Source organism: Camelus dromedarius, chromosome 11 (genome assembly GCF_036321535.1).
Source record: "Camelus dromedarius isolate mCamDro1 chromosome 11, mCamDro1.pat, whole genome shotgun sequence".
Classification (NCBI taxonomy): domain Eukaryota; kingdom Metazoa; phylum Chordata; class Mammalia; order Artiodactyla; family Camelidae; genus Camelus; species Camelus dromedarius.
The window spans coordinates 19,351,659-19,373,199 of NC_087446.1; the positions used below are offsets into that span (position 1 = coordinate 19,351,659).

The 21,541-nt window shown below is 35.8% G+C and overlaps 1 protein-coding gene across 4 annotated transcripts in view; it reads left to right on the top strand.

The window, feature by feature from the left end:
- Positions 1–21,541, top strand: part of SYT1 (synaptotagmin 1) — a 618,694-nt gene that overhangs the window by 230,940 nt on the left and 366,213 nt on the right. For 2 of the 4 annotated variants that reach the window (XM_064491557.1, XM_064491558.1), the window contains exon 2: positions 20,267–20,380. The exons of the other annotated variants lie outside the window; for them this stretch is intronic. The gene's annotated coding sequence lies outside the window, so the exon portion shown is untranslated. The remainder of the gene's footprint in view (positions 1–20,266; positions 20,381–21,541) is intronic. 4 annotated transcript variants of the gene reach the window in all.

Sequence of the window (21,541 nt, forward strand, 5' to 3'; positions counted from 1 at the left end):
TGAAACCCAGTTGGTTTTCATCAGTTTGTTGTACCTGTGATAATTGGCCTGGAGCATTTTTTTTCAATAGTGGCATGTTTGTTATTATAAATAACTTTAAATAAGTAGTTTTTATTTGGGGTTTTGTTAAATATTAGCATGTTAGGCAAAAAATAAAATATGTAACCCATCTCTATGTGTATAATAATGAATGCTAAATATTAAAAGACCTATCCGCTAAAATGCACTTAAATGAAAGCAGTATGGCTTACATTAGATTTCTCTACCCTTCTATTGCAGTGTTAATCAGGAATTTAAATTCTGTTTTGGGGCATGGTATCCTGAGTGCTCTGTGAAAAGAAAGTGATGATAGGGTTTTTATTTTAGCGTTAACAACAGTTTTCAAGGGACCTAATTAAAATCTTTATCTGAATCTTGAAGACGGAAAAGCTGTGCATGCATGCACTGAGTTCATATGCCTTTTGAGATTTTCTTTTCAATTTTATGATTTCACATTTCTAGGATTTTTTTAAATCCTTTCTCCTATAAAAACAGTATTTCTTGTTACCTTTCAATCTGTTTCAACTTAAAGTGACAGTTAAACAGTTGCTAAAATATTTTGAAATACTTGAGGAGGGAAAAATATACTTTTCTAAGGGTTTAACAATAATTTAGGAGCTCTGTTTAGTTTTGCTCAGCTGCTAGACAATCTGTCATATTAAGGCGGTGTCTGAATGACCAGCAGGATCAGAATTCAGAAGATAAGAAAGGTGTTACTTGGTTACTTTTCAAACCCAGCATTCGGGTTTTGTCAGTATCTCTTGAGTAGGGGTAATACTGGTTGGACCTCAGGGGGAAATAAATGCTTATTGGTCATATGGGTGTCTATTTAGTATCACTGGTAGCCTTGGTATCAATGAACTACACCTTTGCGATGACCAGGAAGAAAATAATCTTTCCTTGACCTTTACCTAAAGGTTTTATGGGGCCATGCATTTTACTTCCTGTTGTATTATGTGTGTATATGTAGATAAAGATGGGGGTAGGGCAAGGGAGAAACACTGAAATAGAGTGTTTGCTCTATGGTCACCTAGTAGATTAATTGCATTTTCTGTGTCCTTCAAAATTTCAAGGTCAAGCATGTATTAAGATTCATATTTTTATTTGGCTGAAAATCAATGAATTGCTCAGTGTAGAATGAGGTGGTATAAACACAAGGTATGTGAGTTAGGATGGAAATGCCTGTGATGTGAGAAATTGTGATAAAATGAAGTTGCTTTACTCTTGAACTTGGGTCTTGTTTTTCTGGATGAGAACGAGGGGTGGAGCGATTTGGGAGGAAGTCCCTGGGTAATCGTGGAGTACTGACGCTGCTGGAGCGACTGTTTTTATATGTGTTTGTGTGTGTGTGTGTTTAATGAATGTGAAATAACATTCTGAGAAATACCTAGAACAATTTAATACAAACATTAACGGAATGCACACGAAGAAACTGGAGGCATGCTGCTTGAGTTTGAAGCCTGGCTCTTCCACCTGTCACCTGTTTTTTCTACAAGTCTGTTTGTTTAACCTACTTGCACCTCAGTTTCCTTACCTGTTAAACTGGGATAATACAGCATCTACATTATTAAATTGTCTTGAGGATTAAGTGAGTTAATAACCCACTCCCTCCTTTTGTTACAAAGGAAAATTCAGGGAGGTTTTTTTTGTGTGTCTTTAAAGGACGTGTCCTAAATACCTGAAACAATGGTGGTAATGATTTTAAATTTAAGATGCCTATCAAAAAATAAAAAAAAAAGTGTTTCTTATCAAAATTAACTACTAGCAAGAACATTTATGCATAGGATCTGTGTTTTAGTAGCAGTTTATTCTAAGATTACACTGTGATTTATTGAGATTTGACCTCTTACATAGTTGATAAATTAATCAGTAAAAAATAATTACAGAACTACAGATTATCGTTGTGATAAAAATTTGCTATTATGGTGATTTCCCTTTGGATTTTCATGGAGAAAATATTATCCTAGCCTTGCAGTTTACTGACTAAGAAAGTTCAAGTGATTTTTGGTTTGTTTCTTAATGACAGATGCCTGCAAAGATTTTGTTGTTGTTTGAGACCATGAAGTCCACGATGGTGAAAAAAGCTTTCTTGAGTAATTATTTTTGCCGAATTCTAATACCAGTTCAAGTTGGTTTGATAGCCAGCCTATTCACCAGTGATTACACAGCATTTCAAGTCATTGCTCTAGTGCTAACAGTAAATCTATTTTGCACTGTGTAATCTCTTACCGCCTTAATCAAACTGTCTTTGTGGAGTACTGTAGACCCACAGGAGAACTCTGTCTTCATAACTGGCACATAGCAGGCTCTCGACAAATGGTGGTCAGATGAACAATAGTCATGAATGAAAGGATGTCACTCCATTTGAATTTATTTCTACTTTATTGTGCTTAATTTCAAGGCATAATAAAATTGACCTTAAGACTTGCCCTAAAGGCGCAGTGACGGGAACCCTAGGAGTTGAGGTATGGGCAGAATTATATGGTTTATTTAGAGGACAGTCATCACTTAGACACGGCTCAGATCTACAGAAATTGGCCACTGATGCAGAGAATTGTGTATTATCAACGTTTGCTGACATGTGGTTAATATGATTTCAAATGTATTACCCACCAGGTTTTTACCTTACTAAATCCTCCTCCCCTAACAACTTCACTAATAGCTGAATTAGAAAACCAAAAGAATAAGTGAAAAAAAAAAACAAACTCAGCTAAAATAGTTGTTCAAAAACTGAAAGTATAAGTGAAATAAGTGAAAAGTGAGAAAAAAAGAACACCTTAAAGTTTGCAGCAAGCTCTGTATTTGCAGATAGATGGAATTTCTACTTAAGATGATGCCGTATTTCATTGATAAGCAGGAGTCCTCTGTTGATGACTTCCTGGGATTCTTTTAGAAGAATCCTGGGATGATGGAGTTACTCTGAAATCCATTCTGCATATCAAATCTTATAATTATGTCCTTTCTCCGAGCTGTATGGCCTGCCTCTCTCCTCTGTATGTTTGGTGATTTTCTTTCAAGTACGTTAACAAGCCTCCTTCCTCTGAACACATTTAGCCCATTTTTAAAAGCACATTTGAAAACCTATCTGAGCCCCAAAGCCTCTCCTGGCTAGAAAGAGATGAATGATTTTCGATGAAAATGTCCATCAGAGTAAACATGGACTCTGTTCTCTGGCCACTATATCAAAGGACCAGGGAGACAGTGCTAGACAAAGACATGGTGCTGTACGTTGCCTACACTGGATGCTACCAAGTGTCCACCAGCTGAAGGGAACCAGTGGATAGACTTATTTATTCACTTGTCAGCTTAATGGAGAATGTGTCTGTGTATCTTGATTATTGTGAAGACTGCGTAATGAGGATCTGTGGGCTTTTCTTCTCTATTTAAAGAAAAAAGCTTTCTCGATACCCTAGAGCAACCTCTCCTGGTTCCTCATTCTGCCACTTGCTGAAGCACTTACTATAGTCAAGCGTTGAGCTTCATACTTACTTCACTTAATAAAAATAGGCTCCATGGGGATGATTTTATTAATTGTACCATATATCTAAATGGACTCAGGGGAGCATGTAGCTTAGTGGTAGAGTGTGTGCTTGGCATGCATGAGGTCCTGGGTTCAATCCCCAGTACCTCCATTAAAATCAATCAATCAAATTAACCAAATAAATAAATACATACATAAATAAACCTAATTACCCCCTCTCCCCCAATTTTTTTTAAATGGACTCAGAAGGGTTAAGTAATTTACTCATGGTCACACAGCCAGTAGTGGGTAGAGACCAGAATTGGATCCCATGTCTTCCTACATGAAAAGCCTGTATTCTGTGCTTTTCTTTCAGAGTCAAACTGCTCTGAGCCAACCCAAATACAGGACAGTTTTTCTTTGATGCAAATGAATTTGCAGGGTCATGTTTACATTAAAAAAATAACAAAACACTCATCTTGTAAGGTATTTTCTTATAATACTATCCAAATAAATAATAAATATGAAAATCATACAAAATGTGGCAAAGCAGTGCCCATTGTAACATATTGTTGGATTAAGAAATCACTTAAGATTTTAAAATCAATTTGCTCAGCCTACATTTTTGTTTACCTTCTAGCATTCAGATAATTTTCAAACATCATTTGAAACAACCTAGAAATTTCATTTCCCTCCATTTCCTCTCTTATCCCCTAAATCCTCACACAGCTTCACTTGAGGTCACAGCCTCTTTAAGTTCTGTTCAAGCTGGAATTTGAAAGGAAAAGAAAAGCCATTTTTGAGCGTACGTTTCCTCTTCCTTGGGAATAAAGTTTGAGATAAAGTTTTATCTCCCTTTTCCAAGTACCCTTTAATACAGGGATGTTGCTTCTGAGGCCCAGGAAGTTCCAAACCACAACAAAACCACTGCATACAAACAAGCGCCATCCCTTAGAAACCAAGGAATCAACAAATAACTTCAAATTTCTCTTTTTGATTTAAATCTAAACACAGCAGAAGCTCATTGATCACTTCCTTGCTACATTTTTGTTTGCATTTTTCTGTCTCTACAGTCCAGTGTTGTAATTCTTAGCAATCCCTACCAGGCATGTCCAGGCACTTACCGAAGACTGTTCAAAACAATATATATTATTCTTCCCAGTGATTACTTTTTATTACTTGCAGCTGTAATTTAAAGAAAGTGCTCTATGCTTTAATGTCACTTTGTATCTTTTGTGCCAGTGTGAAAAACACTCAATTCATTTAGTATCTATTGAGAAGAACATTTATAGGACCTAAAAGTCTGTTGCATATAATGTATTTGAAATTATTTTATATGTAAATGTTTATTCTTGCACTAATTTAAAATTTCAGTCTCTCAATTTTTTCAGCAAATTATTTGACATTTTAAGTTACTTTCTTTTATGAACTGATAGAAAGCTGTGTATATTGTTTAGAATAAGCTCTATTTGCTGGAGTTTAACCACTGTTCCACAGTATTGAATCAACTGGAAGGAAGATTCTCTTATTAAATATATATGCTAAAAATTGATTTGGAATAAAATTATATGTAGCTACAAAGGCAATATTTTAAGATGCTTGCTTGGAGTTATTAAAATTATAATCTTACTTAAGAGTGATTGTCATCAGAACACTTCTTTACATAAAAATCCTGATTTGATCATGCCTCAAACGTCCTTTCATCCTTCTGTCCCAATCTGTTACTATGAACACATTGTTCGTGCTGCCTTAAAATGTAAACAAACATATATGTCATCAGAAGGACTTTTCTATATGAACACAAAAGAGAGAGGTTAATGGATGCAGGATTCTGATGGATGATTCTTACAATAGGCCCCTTGCAAGAAGCAATCAATCAAACATAGGTTCTGGTTCTTACTACAGAACAACATGTCAGGGCTTTTTAAGAAAATGTGTGCCCATCACAGTACCGCTGAGTTCTAGTCTGTTTCAAACTAGTAAAAACAGTTGTGATGCCAGCTATATGAGCCAGGGAGGAAGTCAGAGAACAGTTAGAGATGCTTTCATGTCCTTGGGAACTGTAAGTGCATTTGAATGCTGCGCTGTGATCAGGGAGGCCACATGAAGTGATTCTGTTTCTGACGAACGTGGTTCTAGAGTTTGAACCAAAGAATTCAAGAAACAAAGACACACTACTGGTGATTTTGAAAAACCATATAAAGCTCAAGTTAAGAACTGTATTCCGGAGTGGTTTAAAAATGGCACATGTTTCAAAGTGATTTAAATAATTAAGAAACCTCTCTCTTTATATATTCATTGAAGTATAGTCAGTTTACAATGTTGTGTCTATTTCTGGTGTACAGCACAACGCTTTAGTTGTAAAGGAACATAACTATATTCGTTTTCCTTTTCTTTTTCACCGTAAGTTACTACAGGATACTAAATGTAATTCCCTGTGTTATATAGTATGAGCTTGTTGTTTATCTATTATATATATATTAGTTAGTATCTGCAAATCTTGAACTCCCAATTTATCCCTTCCCCACCCTCTTCCCCTCCTCCCTGGTAACAAATGGGACCTAACTAAACTTATAATCTTCTGCACAACAAAGGAAACCATAAGCAAAGCAAAAAGACAACCTACAGAATGGGAGAAAATATTTGCAAAAGATGAGACTGACAAAGGCTTAATTTCCAGAATATATAAACAGGTCATACAACTTAATAAGAAAAAAAAACAACCCAATCCAAAAATAGGCAGAAGACCTAAACAAGCAATTCTCCAATGAAGAAATTTTACATATACTTAATTTTACATTCTAGTGGCTAATATCTTAGTAAAGAAACAATTAGAAAGTCAACTTTGCTATTTGCACGCTTTGTTGGGATGTTTGCTTGTTGTGGAAGAAAATAAAAGAAGGTAAATTAGGAAATTTTAAGAGTTTCTGTTTTCACCCTGTTCGATTTTGTTCGTTTAGTTTTTTTTTTTTGAAATTTTAGCCTTTCCGGAGTTTCTCTTAACAAACACTTTAAGGAATGGCATAAATTTGAGGAATTTTCAAAATATTTTTTGCTGTCATTTAAATATACACAGAATCTGGCAATACAGTGATCTGGAAAGTCAATTCTCATTTCTTGAGTGAATAGGTAAATATATTTAATAATTGGAAAATAGAAACACCTTTCTGGACTAATTTTTCTCATAGTTCTTCATTTGAAGAAAGAAGTTAGTTCCTGTAGCAAATAATGAAATCACTTGGTGGACATAGGTGAAATGGACAGGTGTATTAACATGCTCCCTGCCTGGGACAGCACAGTCTATTGGAAAAAACCAGCAAGCAAAGAGGTTAGTGCAGACTAGTACATTAGTGTCACATTAAGAGAGGTTCATGGGATGCTCTGGGGGACACAGAAGTGATTCTCTTTAAGGATGGCTTTTGAGAGATGTGAGTAGAAATGAGGAACCCCCTTTGAAGAATTCCAACTGAGAAAAAATAAGCTAGCTAAACGTTTTAAAGAAGGGCCTGCCATGGTTTTCCCTGTAGAACTAAAAACATCATGTACTTGAACTATAATAATTTCTAGTAGCTCGTGGTCTGTGCCCACATAGTGGCCAAGGAACACAGAGTGTGGAGGCAAAAAGCAATACACAACTATTACAATTCTATTTTCAGTAGCCCAGTGTGGATCTGACATCCATTAATTATCTAAAGTTATCTTTAAACGTACTTTTTATTCTACCTCTCTGACGTGTGCATTTCTATACTCCAGTCCCATTTTTTGGAATATTTAGTATTCTACTGTTGTCCTCAGTTGGCTATTTTAAGCTTTAAGCAGTTGTTACTCCCTTAAACTCTAGTGATTCAAGATTTCTATGAGCAAGTTCATGTTGACCCAATAGGCTGCTTTCATGTCTTCATAGAAGTTGATTACATCCTCTTTGTCTTTTTTTAAATGGAGATACTCTCTTTGCAACCCTGTCTGGTGTAGCAGTCCCCTCTTTTCTGAATCGCAAGCAGTATGTCAGAGAAGAGAAATAAGAAGGTGGTGGTGGGCATTGCTGAAATGGTGAGCTGTTCTCACGCATTACTAATGGCAGCTTGAAAACTATTTATGCAGAAGGATGCTTGGCACAGGATACAGTGATCATCCTTCCAGAAGATGTAAGCTGTGTAACTGAACTGGAATAACTGTTCAACACTGCATCCTTTTCTCTTCTGCTTGACGGGTCATACATGGGTAAGGGAACATAATCATTTACTACATACCTGATACTATACTTTGGCAACTTCATGGTAAAACCTTTTAACACATACGTTACTCAACTACTCATGTTCTACAGAGACCAAATGTAATATTGTTACATTCCTATAGTGTTAAATTTTAAGATCACATCATCTCTTCTAACTAAAGTGTATTGAGATGAAAGTACTGGATTGTGTTTTTTTATAGGTTGTTTTTTTTTGTTGTTGTTGTTGTTTTTTTGCGGGGGTTTGTGTTTAAGCTACATTAGTTTGATTTTGTTGTGCTTCCTTCAAACTGACTGTGCTGGTATAGTCTTTGCAGGAACTTGGGTCACTTAGCTAACTTAGGGAATTATCTCATAAGATTGTTACAAAGATTAAATAACAATAAGATAAAGTGTTTAGAACAATGCCCCCCACACGGTAGTCACTTGATAGCATTCTTTTTCGGGTATTATAATTAAAATTATCACTCCATAGGTCAATTACCTTTATTTTTTTCCAAGCAAGCTTACCCCAGGTAGCCTGTAAATGATTCATAAAACCTGAACATCACTACTAGAAAACTAGCTCAAGTTGATGACCTAAATATTACATCAGCCAAGTATGACAACTTTGCAAAGAGACTGGAATATGTGTTGAGTGTATATGTGAGTCTTTGGGGGGCAAAGAAGGGAGGAGTTGCTCTATGCGTGTTCTCAGACCTAATCTATATAGGATATTCTAAAAGCAAGCTGTCATTCAATTTTTTAAAAAGAATTGCCTGAGAGGAAAAATGAATTTGGTTAAATTGGATTGGGAATAAATAATTGTATAAGTTAAGTATGCACCATACCACAGCCCAACTGGTATTTTGAATATTCAACTCTGATCAGGTTACTGCCCACTACTAACCCACTTACAGCTCTTTGGTGATTTTATAAATTATAAGGGAAAAAGCCCAAAGTCCTTGCCTGATATCCAGGGACCTCTGGGATCTGTGTAACATGTTGATGTTGTTCAAGGACACTCAGAGATTTTCTCTTCTCACTCTTTATATGTTCCTGGGAATTTCAGCTCTTCCCTTAGCTTCTGTTTTCACCTCTGCATGGTCTCAGATCTCTCTCTTCAGATCCTCAATTTGTTCTTTATCCCCTAGTTTTGCAAATAAGGGTAGTTAAGAGCCTGGGCTTTGAAGCCAAAGAGCTTGGATGTAAATGTCAGCTTTACTTACTGCTTATGTGACCTTGTACAAATTATTTAATATCTTCATGCCTCAATTTTCTTGTGAAAACATGGAAAATGCATACTCTGTAATATGATTGTGAAGGTTAACTCCATATGTAAAATTCTTGGACTAGAACCTGACACATAATAAGTGTTTAATTAGATACCTTGTTGTCAGTGTTGTTATCGCTGATGGAGCAGATGGTATGAGCAAGGAGATACAGTACTGAGCAAATGAAACCCAACCCCTGCTCTCCTGGAGCGTGTAGTCTACCATCCCCTGTTCCGGCTTCCTGCCAGATTTCTGTGCTTGGTTGACCTCTTGGTATTTCAAATACCAGATATTTAAATCCAAATCAAGTTTGTGTTTCCCTCCCAAATCTACACCTAGTCCTAGTAACATTTAACATCTTTGAGGTGGATACCTGGTAAATTGAACATGACTTCAGTTACCAACCTTCTGAGTGTTTCACAAGTGAGAAATAGGGGTCAGCCACTTGCCAGTATACGTTCTGGAGCTGACACTCGGACCAAGATTGCTCTTCAAGCCCCTTATGTGAGAGCCTGTTGCCTAAGATACCATGTTTCCTGGCACCTGGGAGATCACCAATAAATATTCTTGGATAAATGAATATAATGAACCCTAATTTACTAATTCAGAATTTACTTTTTTTACTGTGTCTACTTTATGTTCTGTTAGAAGACAGAGAATTGGGAAAGGACCGTATTTGCTGAGCACAAAACATGTATATACTTTAATCATTCATTTGTCATACTTCATCTCATCCTATCCCATAACTCTAAGACTGGTGACATTATCACCATTGTAAAGGTGAGAAAACACTGGAGTTGGAACAATTTTCTTAAGATTCCTGAGCTGGTACATGTTACAGTTGAAATTGAATTCCAGATCTAATTCTAAGGACCTATAATTTTTCTGCTATACTACCTTGCTAATTAATTTTGCCTAGCAATCTGGAGAGAGTAGTCTCCTCTTACACCACAGTTTCAGCTTTTCACAATAAATACGTCAAATGTTCTATCATATCATTTATTTCAGATAAGTCAGAATTAAAACATTGACAAGATAAGTCATCTATGTACTTACAGAGCCTTAGACAGAATCCAAAGGTATGATTGAAAAACTCAAGGTTGTGATTTAATTCCCTGTTATTATATCTTTCTGGTATAATATTGGAGAAAGTACTTACTCCCTTATGTTCTTTTTACATATATAGAACATTCAAATAATTAATGTTCGTATAAGCCTCATCTTGCAAATAACTACTGAGAGAAATTTAAGTGAAATAATCACTGATTTCTGAATTACATATGACTATGAAGTCAATATATGCTTCTACTCTCCTTAATTCTTCCAGTATATTATTGACTAATTCCTTCAAAAACTAGGTATCAAGGATGATAAATAAAAATATTAGCTAATATTTGAGCATAAACTATTAGGGACTATGATGCAGTTTTAATTTCTTCGGTCACAGTGGAGAGTGGCATCTTAGCCAGCCTAGCAGAAGGCTGACATATTTTCTGACATACCTTATGCTCAATTTAACAAACATTTATTAAGTGCATAGTGTAGGCAAGGTGACTCTATGGAGGGTGTAAAAGAGGCTAAAATATCATTCCTGCCCTTGAGGCGTTAATAATCTCATGGCCAAAGCAGACTTGTATGCCATCAACTGAAGGATTTGGTAGAATAAAGAGCCAGGCTAGAGGGCAGAGCGCTGTGGAGCTTTGAATGGAGTGGCAGGATATTAAGGGAAGACACCCATTATGAAACTAAAGCACATATAGGCAATAACATGATAAGAGCCTGGATTAGTCAGTGGACTGATAGACTAGAAGGGGAGGAATTTCAGGGGAACAATCAATAATATGTGACATTTAATCAGATGGGGGAGTGGAAATTAGGGGAAGTCAAAGATGAATTTCAGTTTTCTTATCAGATACAAAGCAAGGGAACACAAAATAAGAAAAAGCTGTAAGGGACATGTGTAACATTTCATTTAAGGTTTGTAGGTTTGACATACCAATAGGACATCTATAAGGAGATAGCCATCAGGAAGAAATTTGGGTCTAGCATATAGTTAAAAGGAAGCAAAAAAAGAAACAACAATAAAACACAGAACTACAAAAACTGAAAAGTATGGGAACTGATATAGAACCAATGTAGTGAGATGGTGAAATGGTGCTTAGCAATCTAAATAACGTAGAGAAGTTGAAAATTGACAATTAGGTGTTGGATTTGACAGCCGTGAGATGCATGATGAGTTTAATGAATAAGGAAGCCAGACTGCTGAAGATTTAATAGGTATTTTCAAGTGAATATAGAAACATTCACTATGAAAATTTCATAGTTGGGAAGAGAAAAGTGAGTATATAATTTAAAAGGTAGGCGATGTGGAATTAATATTTTGGCTTAGCATGGAGAAAAATGAACTTGTTCATAAACTGGGAGAAAAAAATAGAGAAGAAAAAGAATAAAGATTCTTAAGGTCAGTAGAATAGGAGTCTATTTGCGGCTTGAGGTTGGTTTTGATCTCTTAAAAGCATAAACAATATTTTGAGTGTATGTAAATTTTTATGGGAAGAGTCATGAGATTCTCACAAGGATCAATACTTCTAACTGCAATACCCCAAAATAAATTTTGGAATCTCTGAAGTGTACAGCGGGAACACAGAACATTTTATGGACGATCCCCAAGGAAACAGGATGACATTAATTCAAGAGGATGTATATTCTGTACTATTTCACTGAAAATTTCATCTTTGAATCTGAGAGTCTTCCATGTATATTTATAACAGATTTGGAAGGAATAAGTCATATCATCTCTTAATTTACTCTGAATTCTGAAAGCACAGGACCTTCACTTTATACATTACCTAAAAGATAACTAAGGACTTGCCTCATCTGTGTCACACATAGTGCAGGATGGACTCAGATGATTAGGTCAGACACTTAAACTAGACTTTAAGGAAACTATGCCAATGTAGGACTCAGTAATATTTTAGTAGACAAAATATCTCAGCTGAAACAGGAAGAACTCATTCATTCAACAGATGTTTATAGATTGCCCATATAGGCCAGGTACTATCCACGGTGCTGGAATCATGGGCATGAACAAGACAGAAATGTCTGCATTCATGCACTGTGGCCAGAGGGATACAAAAATCAACAAATGGGCAAATAAACAAAGTCTATGATACCAGGTCTTGCTAAGTGTTATAAAGAAAGTAAATATGGGGAATGGGCACAGTGGCCGTGGGAGACTTCCCTACAAAGGTGACATTTGATAAAAGACTGGCTGGAATAAAGTGAGGGGAGGAGCCACGCACATGTTCAGGAAAAGATCATGAGTGGTAGAGAGACGAGGCCCTGGAAGGGGTAGAGGAATAAAACAAACCTGGATAGAACCGTGGTTTGCTGAGCTGGAGGAATGGCCAGTGAGTCCGGAGCCGAGTGAGGAAGACAGAGATGAGGAAGGCCCATGAGGACAGAAAAGGCTTATGGGCCACGGCGAGGAACTGAAACAGGAGCAAGTCAAGCGGGGGCTGGAGGGAGTAGCTTGACTTCCTCCAGATGTTTGACTTGACTGTGCGGTAAAACCTGCAGGGAGTGTGGAGAAATGAGGTTGGAGACGGGAATAATAGTATTATCTGGGATAATAGTAATATCACCTTCACAGGATAGAAAAGACTTGATACGTGATTTGCTACCAACTACCCTCAGCAATACACCAGTAACCCGAGGTCTGCAGATCAAAGACATCGCCAGATAACTTCATTATCCAAGATTCTCTACCAAAATATACTGATGGTTTATCTCTTCATACAGGACACTGTATTGAGTACAATACTTTAGTTTGAAATAGGTATATTCTGACATAGTAGGTTTAAATAATTATATACATTTTCTTACTTTACTGTGCCTAAAGTTCTAAGAGCTTCCAGCGTAAACGTGTTTCACTGATTCATATGTACATAGTTTAAAGAACATGAAAATAATTAAGGTAATTTGATTCTTCTCAGTTATTCTAAAATTGTACTTGTATATCATGAATAATGGTTCAGTCATTAATTGGGCTTGTTTATAAACTTTGTAAAATTTCTAACTTCAGTTTTTTGAGTGGTTCTCTTTAGTTCACAATGCTTTTAGAAATGTAAAATAATTCTAGGAACTAAAAAATAAATATCCCAGTCTACCCTTTCCCAGTGTAACTGATGGACTTAGAATGCTAGTGATTCTTGGGTAGATTTAAGTTTTGTAAATTATTTGCTTTTACATCTGATTTCAGAAACAGTTAAAATGTTACCTTAATTTTTCAATTGAAATTGATACAGTTGTCTTCTATTGATGTTATCTTCTTAATTCCCATAAAATATATGTCATTTTTAAAAAAGTATAGGTAACTTATGAAATTTAGAATCATAAGTTTGTGGTTAATTGTTACATGCACAAGTTATTTCAATAGAGGCTTCCCTATTCTATTGCATTATACTTGCTTAAATCTGGGTTTTCTCATACCTGGGTTCTTCCAACACTGACAATGTGTATAAAAATGTAGGACTAAATATTTTGTTCAAAATAACTGTTATACCATATACACCATACCAACAAATTTTTTTTTACAATTTATATATTTTTTTAATTGATAGGGTCTTTTCTCATCAAAGTTGAAAGCTTCTTTTTAAATTATAAATTTTTTATTGCAACTTAGCTATAACCTGGTTTATTTAGTGCTTATTTACATGAAAAAAAAAACTTGAACTTGTTTATTTGATAATAATGCAGAGTCATTCAAACAAGGTCAACATACTCTTCCTTCATTATTGTTAATTTTTCATGATTTTGTTGCCTTTTGATTAGAGTTTACATATCTTATAATTTCTGGCATTTTAAATATATTTTCTAAAGTATTTACTGTATATGTATTTTGTTTGTGTCTTTATTTTTCTATTTGGCACTCCAACATTGGCACTAGTATTGAATTTAGCAAATACAACAATAGTAACAGAATTTCAATTGAGTTTTACAAGAACTTAAGCAACATGAAGGCAGAGACTTTATCTTGTTTGTCTCTGTAATTTCAGACCTACAAAAGTGCACAGCACAAAGTAGGTGCTCTATAAATAAATGTTGATGAGAGAAGAAAGAAGAGATGACAAGAAAAAGGAAAAGATGAATTAATAAGACAGTTCTTTCCCTTAAGAGACTTGGAGTCAAGATAAGGAAATATGTGCATAAAAAACTAAAAACAATAATCAGTACACTGATGTACACTCCAACATATGATAATTGTATATACTTTCAGTATTCAAGAATGGGAACCTTTAGGCTGTTGTGTTTTTAAATTTGAAATTGTGTTAATGATACTGAAAAGAATAATTAGGTTAGTAATAGTAATGTTAAGACTAGCCAACCCAACAGGGCTTATTATGTACTAACATTTCAATGGAATTAAGTTATCCAATCCTTACAGTAGCACTACTGGACAATTTTATATTCATTTTTTTAGATGATGGAATAGGGGTTATAGCTAGGAAGTGCTGAAGACAGAATCCAATACAACAACCAAAAAACTAAGTCTGGGAAAAATCAGTTCAGTCCTTTAGGGTAAATATGACTCAAGAAAAGCTTTTTTTCCATACAGGACTCATTTTTTTCATTTCAATTTCATTCGTTTTTTCTTAAATTGGACTTAGAATAAAGTAGTAATAGTTATAAATATAACAATATAAATATTATTTTAAACTATTTGGAAGTTCAAATGTCTTAAATAGCACAAATGTTAATAAATTATCCTTTGAAAAATGTATTAAAAGAGTACCTTTTGAAACAAGCAACTCAAGAAAACTGAAGAGCATGTCGGTGCTCATCTAGGTACACCTAAATTCCCACAGCGGTCAAGTGTTGCTAGTGTCACTCTTACTGATACCTAGTAATTTAACATAACCACTAACAGTGGTCAATAGATCATGTGCAGGATGGCCAGTTGGAGCAAATCTATAGACTAGATTCCTTTCCTAACTAAATTTATCTTATAGAGAAGTCCAAACCTCTTTTGAATAACTGAATATCAAACTTGAAAATATATTTACAAAAGAAAAAATAAATATATTCATTTGTCCTCACTAACAAAGGACTAGAGAAACTGAAAGCAATCACTTGAACCAAAACAGGTTGTTAAAATTCACGGTGTATTCTACGTTGAGGTTTTAGAAATAAAGAAAAAAAGATGAAAGTAGGTGCATTGTTTTGTGGATTAAATCAGACAAGAGAGCCAAGTTCTTAAAACTCTCTTTGTCTGATCAACTTACAAAGAAGAATTCTATAAAATTCTCTGTGGCTTTCATCTCACAGAGACTAATATATGAAAGGATTTCTCCCTGGCATATTTTTGTTTGTTTGTTTTAAAAAAAATCTAAAGACATTTTACTTCTAATAGTAAAGCAAAAACTTATTTTTCTAAGTATTTTATGCTATTTTAGCATTGTATTCTAGAAGTCAAGTGTTATGTTGGACTATGATTGTAGCAAGGAAATATGAAGTCTGTAATGAAAAGGGTACTTTTAATTCACTGGACTGAGAATCAAGAGACATGAATGACAGCTTCTGCTCTGCTTCTGATTGTGAGAACTTGGGCAAGTGAATTTCCATTTCTGAACATTTTATTAAGGGAGGGCAGTCATTGACCCCTTTAGAGAATCTAGCGAAAAGGCACAAATACATGAATGCATACAATTTCACATAATACTTCAGGGGGTTTGCTGTCTTCTTGGAGCTTCGGTCTCTACCAATAGGTAATAAAACCAAGGACTAGTACTAGTAATTCTTAAAGTACTTTTGCATTCTGTGTTTCTAATACCATTTGCAAACATTTTGTCTTAAATTATTTTTTGAAGAGGGAAAATTTTTTTGAATGGTGCAAGTAAGAGCCTTATTTTCTCCTCTACTTTTTGCCTTTGCATGTTGCAAACAAAATTCTTCTTACATAGTTATCTTATAGGGCATCTTGGCATAAGGAATATTCAAATGTCATTTTTCTTTCAATTTTCATGTTTCGGGTAATTCTGCTGGCATATTGTCTGTGATTTACTTATACATCAGATGAAAAACTTGAGGTAATGCATTATAAACTAATCTTTTACATTTTCTTTATCAAGGTTCACTGAATCTTTAAACTTACACTGACTACTGTAATGTCAGTTTTCCATATTAAAGCAGTACTCAAGTTAGTTTTTTAAAAATTACACAATAAAAAATGAACATACATAAGTAAAAAGTAAGGACATCATAAGCAAATAATCTTTGGCAGTTGTTTTTGGAAAACTTTAGATACATTCCTCTAGATTATTTAAGCTCTTTGGTCTTTAAAACAATTTATATCTAACCCAGTTAAAATTTATAGTACATGTGTTCAATGGAAGAAAATAATTGTTAATTAAAAATCTCACTCTGTGGAAACATTCTATTAAAATTCCTGGCTTATTAGATATTTTATTTTGTCTATGAGCTTTTATGAATTCTGTATTATAAAAATATAATCTTGGCCTGACAAAATTAGAAGTATATACTTTGGTTAATGGTACATTCCTCCAAGTTCGCCTGTCAAATGAATTGTACAGAGAGTCCTGTATCTGTACCCATCTCTAAATTGATAATAACTAAAGGATTTAGAGTTTTGTGAAAATATCAAGAGAATTTGCTGGAAAATGACTGCATTTTACTGTAAAATTATTGAACCTAAAGTCTAAGAGAAATCCATTAGGAAAAAATGTATTTTGCTTTCAAGTTAACTTCCTTATCTTTTATTTTTTTATACATGTGCTTTGCCCAAATTGGTTTATTTACACCTTTTCCATGAGCTACAAGTATAAATACTGTTTTTTAATCACCAGGAGCACATTTTATTAGTCTAATATGCTCCACTTTACCAAGGAAAGTTGACCTCCCATCAAAGTAACTTAGGGAGAAATATAACATTAAATGATGGCTGCATTGCAGACAGCAGACAGTTTTCTAAATGATTCATACATTCAAGATGTCTTTGTTGAGTTACTACTGTTTTCTGCCGAATGGTGTTTGAAGCACTAGATAGGCATCAGTCAACCAAACTGAAAAATACTCTGGCTCTGACAGGTTTTTGAAGAGGTGGTGATGGTGAGAGGAAGAAAGCATCTATGTAGAGAAATGATAAGGACGAGGAAATAAAATGCAGCATAACTTAGAAGTTAAGAGAACAAGTAACCCCAAACCTCATCAAGTAAACCTTAAACATCGGGGAGTTAGAAAATTAATGTTTAAATGAATACAATAAATTTCACTCCCAAGAATAAGTAAAAGAAAATTTTCTCATTGTGATAAATATCCCCACCCCAATCTATAATCCAAAGAGTAACTGAAGGGCTTTGATGCTTCAGTGGTTTCCCATGGTTCCCACACCTGGAACCATTAGAAACGACCGCCCCAAGCCGGCCTCCAATGCTGACACCCATCTTGCTTCTCCATACTCATGACATTACAACCACATTGACCTTTTGTTCGGTTGTCCTTGTTCCTTAAACATAGGAAGCTCCTTTCTGCCTCAGGACTATACACATATACTTTTCCACAGTGAATATTCCCCTTGACCCCACCCTTTCTCTAAATCCAGCTAATTCCTAAATGTGATTTCTGCCAGGAAGCCAATTCTGGGTGAGACTCCCCAGGCCTCATTCTCCTAGCATCTTTACCTGTCCTTTTGGGAACTTAGTACAATGTTAAGTATGTATGACACATACTCTGTGTGTGTCCTTACCCTCTGTCTCCTTCATGACCTGCAAGCTCTGTGGAGTGAGGTGAGGTGAGGTGGGCACTAGAGGCAGCTGTTTGTCTCCTTTGCTGAGGAATTTTCAATGTCTCACACCCTGCCTGACACAAATAAGCATTGAGAAAATTGTTGCTGAGAGAAGGAATGAATTTCCTTCCAACATGTCTGAGGTTTACAATGCATAGTTTTATGTAACACATTGTAAAGTGGTCCTGGTGGGAGGTTGTAATGTCCTTCAAACCACATGACTGAGCAGAATGATTCTAGTTGAATCTTTTTTTCTAAAGCTGTGATACATACTGTTCCTGCCCCAGACTCTGCTGGAAGTCTGCTGCCTGCTTGTAGGCTCATAGTCCCAATGACAGATGGTTTTTAATCTTTGCTATTTGGCTTCCAAAATGGGTGTATATTACCAACTCATGTATTCTCACCGCCATTTAGAAAATGACTCTGGGGGCTGTGCTCTGAGAAATCACATACTTTCTGGGACCTGTAGCCATGGGAGAAAGGTTTTTAACGCTTTCTGGTGGGAAAAGTCATTTTATGCTTGGAATTGTTGTTGAAAAGAAGCTACAATTGTGAAAACCATTAAATAATCCCAGGGAGCAAGACAGCTCAGAAATTTATTGTTTGATCGCCTCACCTCCTGTGTGTGCATATAAACACACAGGGTTGGTGATGTTTTCTGCTTCTTTCACGCGAGAACTTTGAATTCTCCTCGAGGATGGGAAGAATCCATCTTCAGTGCCTGCCATTCCTCAAATCTCCACTGTGCCACTTCTCCATCTGTTGTAATCTTTTATTTCCTAATCTGTCTCTCCAATTTTTCATGTCTGTCTCTCCAACTTTTCTCATATTTATCCCCAAGACCTGACCAACCAAAAAAAAAAAAAAAAAAAAAAGTCCACAACAGACACTCAATTAATATTCATTAAATGAATCATAGATTGTAAATAAGTACTTATAATGGAAGCAGACTGAGCTGGAGTCCACCATCCCTTGTCTGTCTCAGCCAGGTAAAATGAAGTTCTCTTATGCAGCATCTGTTCCTTTAAACCAACAGCTAAGGTTTTCCCAAACCCATAAAACCTCAGAAGATTTTCCGAGGTGGATTTATGCCAGAATGATTCTGGTCCATTAGTTGGCAAAGAGGACTCCTGAATAACTGCAGAGGAACTATAAAATCCTACTCAGAATATAATGAAAGCTGCAGGGGATTGTGTGTTCATTTATCTTGTAGTAGGAAAACTTGAATCCTCAGATAACAGGGTGTTGCCATGTTAGCTTCCTCTGGAGAACTGAAACTCAAACTGGAAGAGAGCAGAATGGTCTGATTAGTATCAGAGCCACTGGAATCTGCAAAGCTTCCCTTCTTAATTGGAGCTACAAGCTGGAGCTGATAACTTACAGTTTTCCCCTGTGTGTTTGTACATTTGCAAATGAATTATGCCATTTTACTTAGTTTTTTAGAGATTTCATATTCTAAAGTCATTATTTAAACATCTCAAATATAAGATAGGTTGCTCTGCATCAGAGAATAGATAAACAAAATAAAGGGTATATAACAGGCACACATTACTATATATAAAAGCGATAAACAACAAGACCCTACTGAATAGCACAGGGAACTATATTTAATTTCTTGTAATGAGCTGTAAGGGAAAATAATCTGAAAGAAAATACATATCTATGTACATGTATGTATATGTCTATTTGAATCACTTTGCTGTACACCTGAAACTAACATTCTAAATCAACTACAATTCAATAAAAAATAAAATTTTAAAAATAAAATAAACAGAAAGATTAAAAGGAAGGACAGAAAAAAAAAAGGTAGAAAAGAAAGTAGGGAAGAGCAAAAGACAAAAGAAGCAAGCAAGGAAGGGAGCTATTAAAATATTTGATAATGCTCCTCCACAACTCGGATGCTTTCCTACATGCAGTATTTCAATGTCCTTCGTAGGTAAACAGCAGTGCCTTTCCTTTCTATTAGCACTGCTGCAGCTGCTGTTGCTTACAAAGAGATGCACAAGTCAAAATAGACTCAGTTGGCTTTTCAATAATTCTAAAAGGCGGGGGTAACATTGTCAGTGAAGGCTAGCACTCCAGTATCCTAACGAGGCATCTTGTTAGCAAAACAAAGTGTGAACTGCTTAGAGATGATTCCCTGCGGGTGGGAATTCCACTGGGGCCCTTCCGTGGCGGCACATGCTACTCCTCTAGAGAGCAACGCCACAGAACAGGGTATGTCGGAAGAAATACGAAAAAGTTGCTTTCTTGAAACATTTATTCTTCTAGATTTTTCTTTATGTTCTCATGTTTCATACCTATTGCTTCTTACCCTGGAGCACCTAGTGCAACCAGGAATTGATGAAGTAGAGCAGGATGTGGATAATGAATGGACCGCAGAAGCAAGTGTCTGTATACCCAGTTAGCAGCAAAGGCGAGTGTAGAGTTGCAGGCCAGCTCTTTTTATGCATTTTTTTTTTCTATTATTCCCTCTCAAGGAAAAACAGGAAAACAAGAACTAGTAAGAGCTTGACAGTCGCCTGAATTTGGGAAGACCATTCACTTGCCCATTGCTTCGTTCCTGGAAATTGGACTGCGACTCTCTAATCAAGGTATTTGGGAAAAAAACAAACGTTGACATGTTTTGTTGATGATCATCCCCTCGTCCCCTTACATATCTTATGATGCGGCGTGGGTGAGGGGTTGCGGGGGGGAATGCATTTGTGCGGAAGATTCCAGGACTGTATCTCTGACTTCAAAACTAGGGTTTTTATGATAGTAAAGGAAGTATTAGGATCTGTCATATCTTTTGAAATTATTACTTGTATTAATGCTCTTGATGTGCTAATTTAGTTGGCGGGGTACTGGCCACTTCCATCACAGTTTTGCTTTCTCCCACTCGCGTTTTGTACTTCATCAAATCCAAAGTTGTCATGGTTCGTTATCCATAGATGATCTTGAGCAGCCTTGCATTCTAAAAGAATATGCCGTGGCATCTGCCTCTGTGCTTTTGTGCCCTGCTATACAGATGCTGTTAGCAAGGGTACTGGGTGAGGGCTGGGCGTGGAGGCGGAATCTGTCTCGGGCCGATGTCTCTGCGCCGGACTGCGCCTCACTCTTTCATACATGCCTAATTCAACAATGAAGTACATATATCACATTGTGACGAATACATATGTTACGGGACATAATTAGGGTTGTCGAGTATCTGCTTGAATGTCCTAACTAATGAATTCCATCCAATTCAATTATCATTCTTAGACTCTTCATTAACCAATCAAATTGCATCTCCGGTCCCAGTTATTCCTAACACCCTTTCTCTAGGCATAAACACAATTCTATGCAGTAAATTGGAGGTGATTAAATTATCTCACTAATCGTTACTGGGAGTCCCATGTTACTGAAGTATTGGATTTCTGAAAAAGTGCCGTTTACATGATTCTCACTGTATATAGGAGAAATAATGTTACAGAATGAGTCTTTGTCATGAACTTCATTCTGCTGTTTGCATCTTTATCCCTGAGAAGTTGACCACAATAGGTCTCCAATACTAAAATCATACAGAAATAAACCGACTATACACTCTTATAAATTCATCCACTTATTAAATAAATCTGTCCAATAGGTTTGTGTTCTATCTCAAGACCTTTACCTATAGGGAATGAACCATTTCAATTCTAGAAGTTGCTTCTATCTCTCATGCAATATGATATCACAGTGTAGCACTGCAGTTGTACTGCTAAACCATGTTCTTTTCCTATTTTTTTTTTATA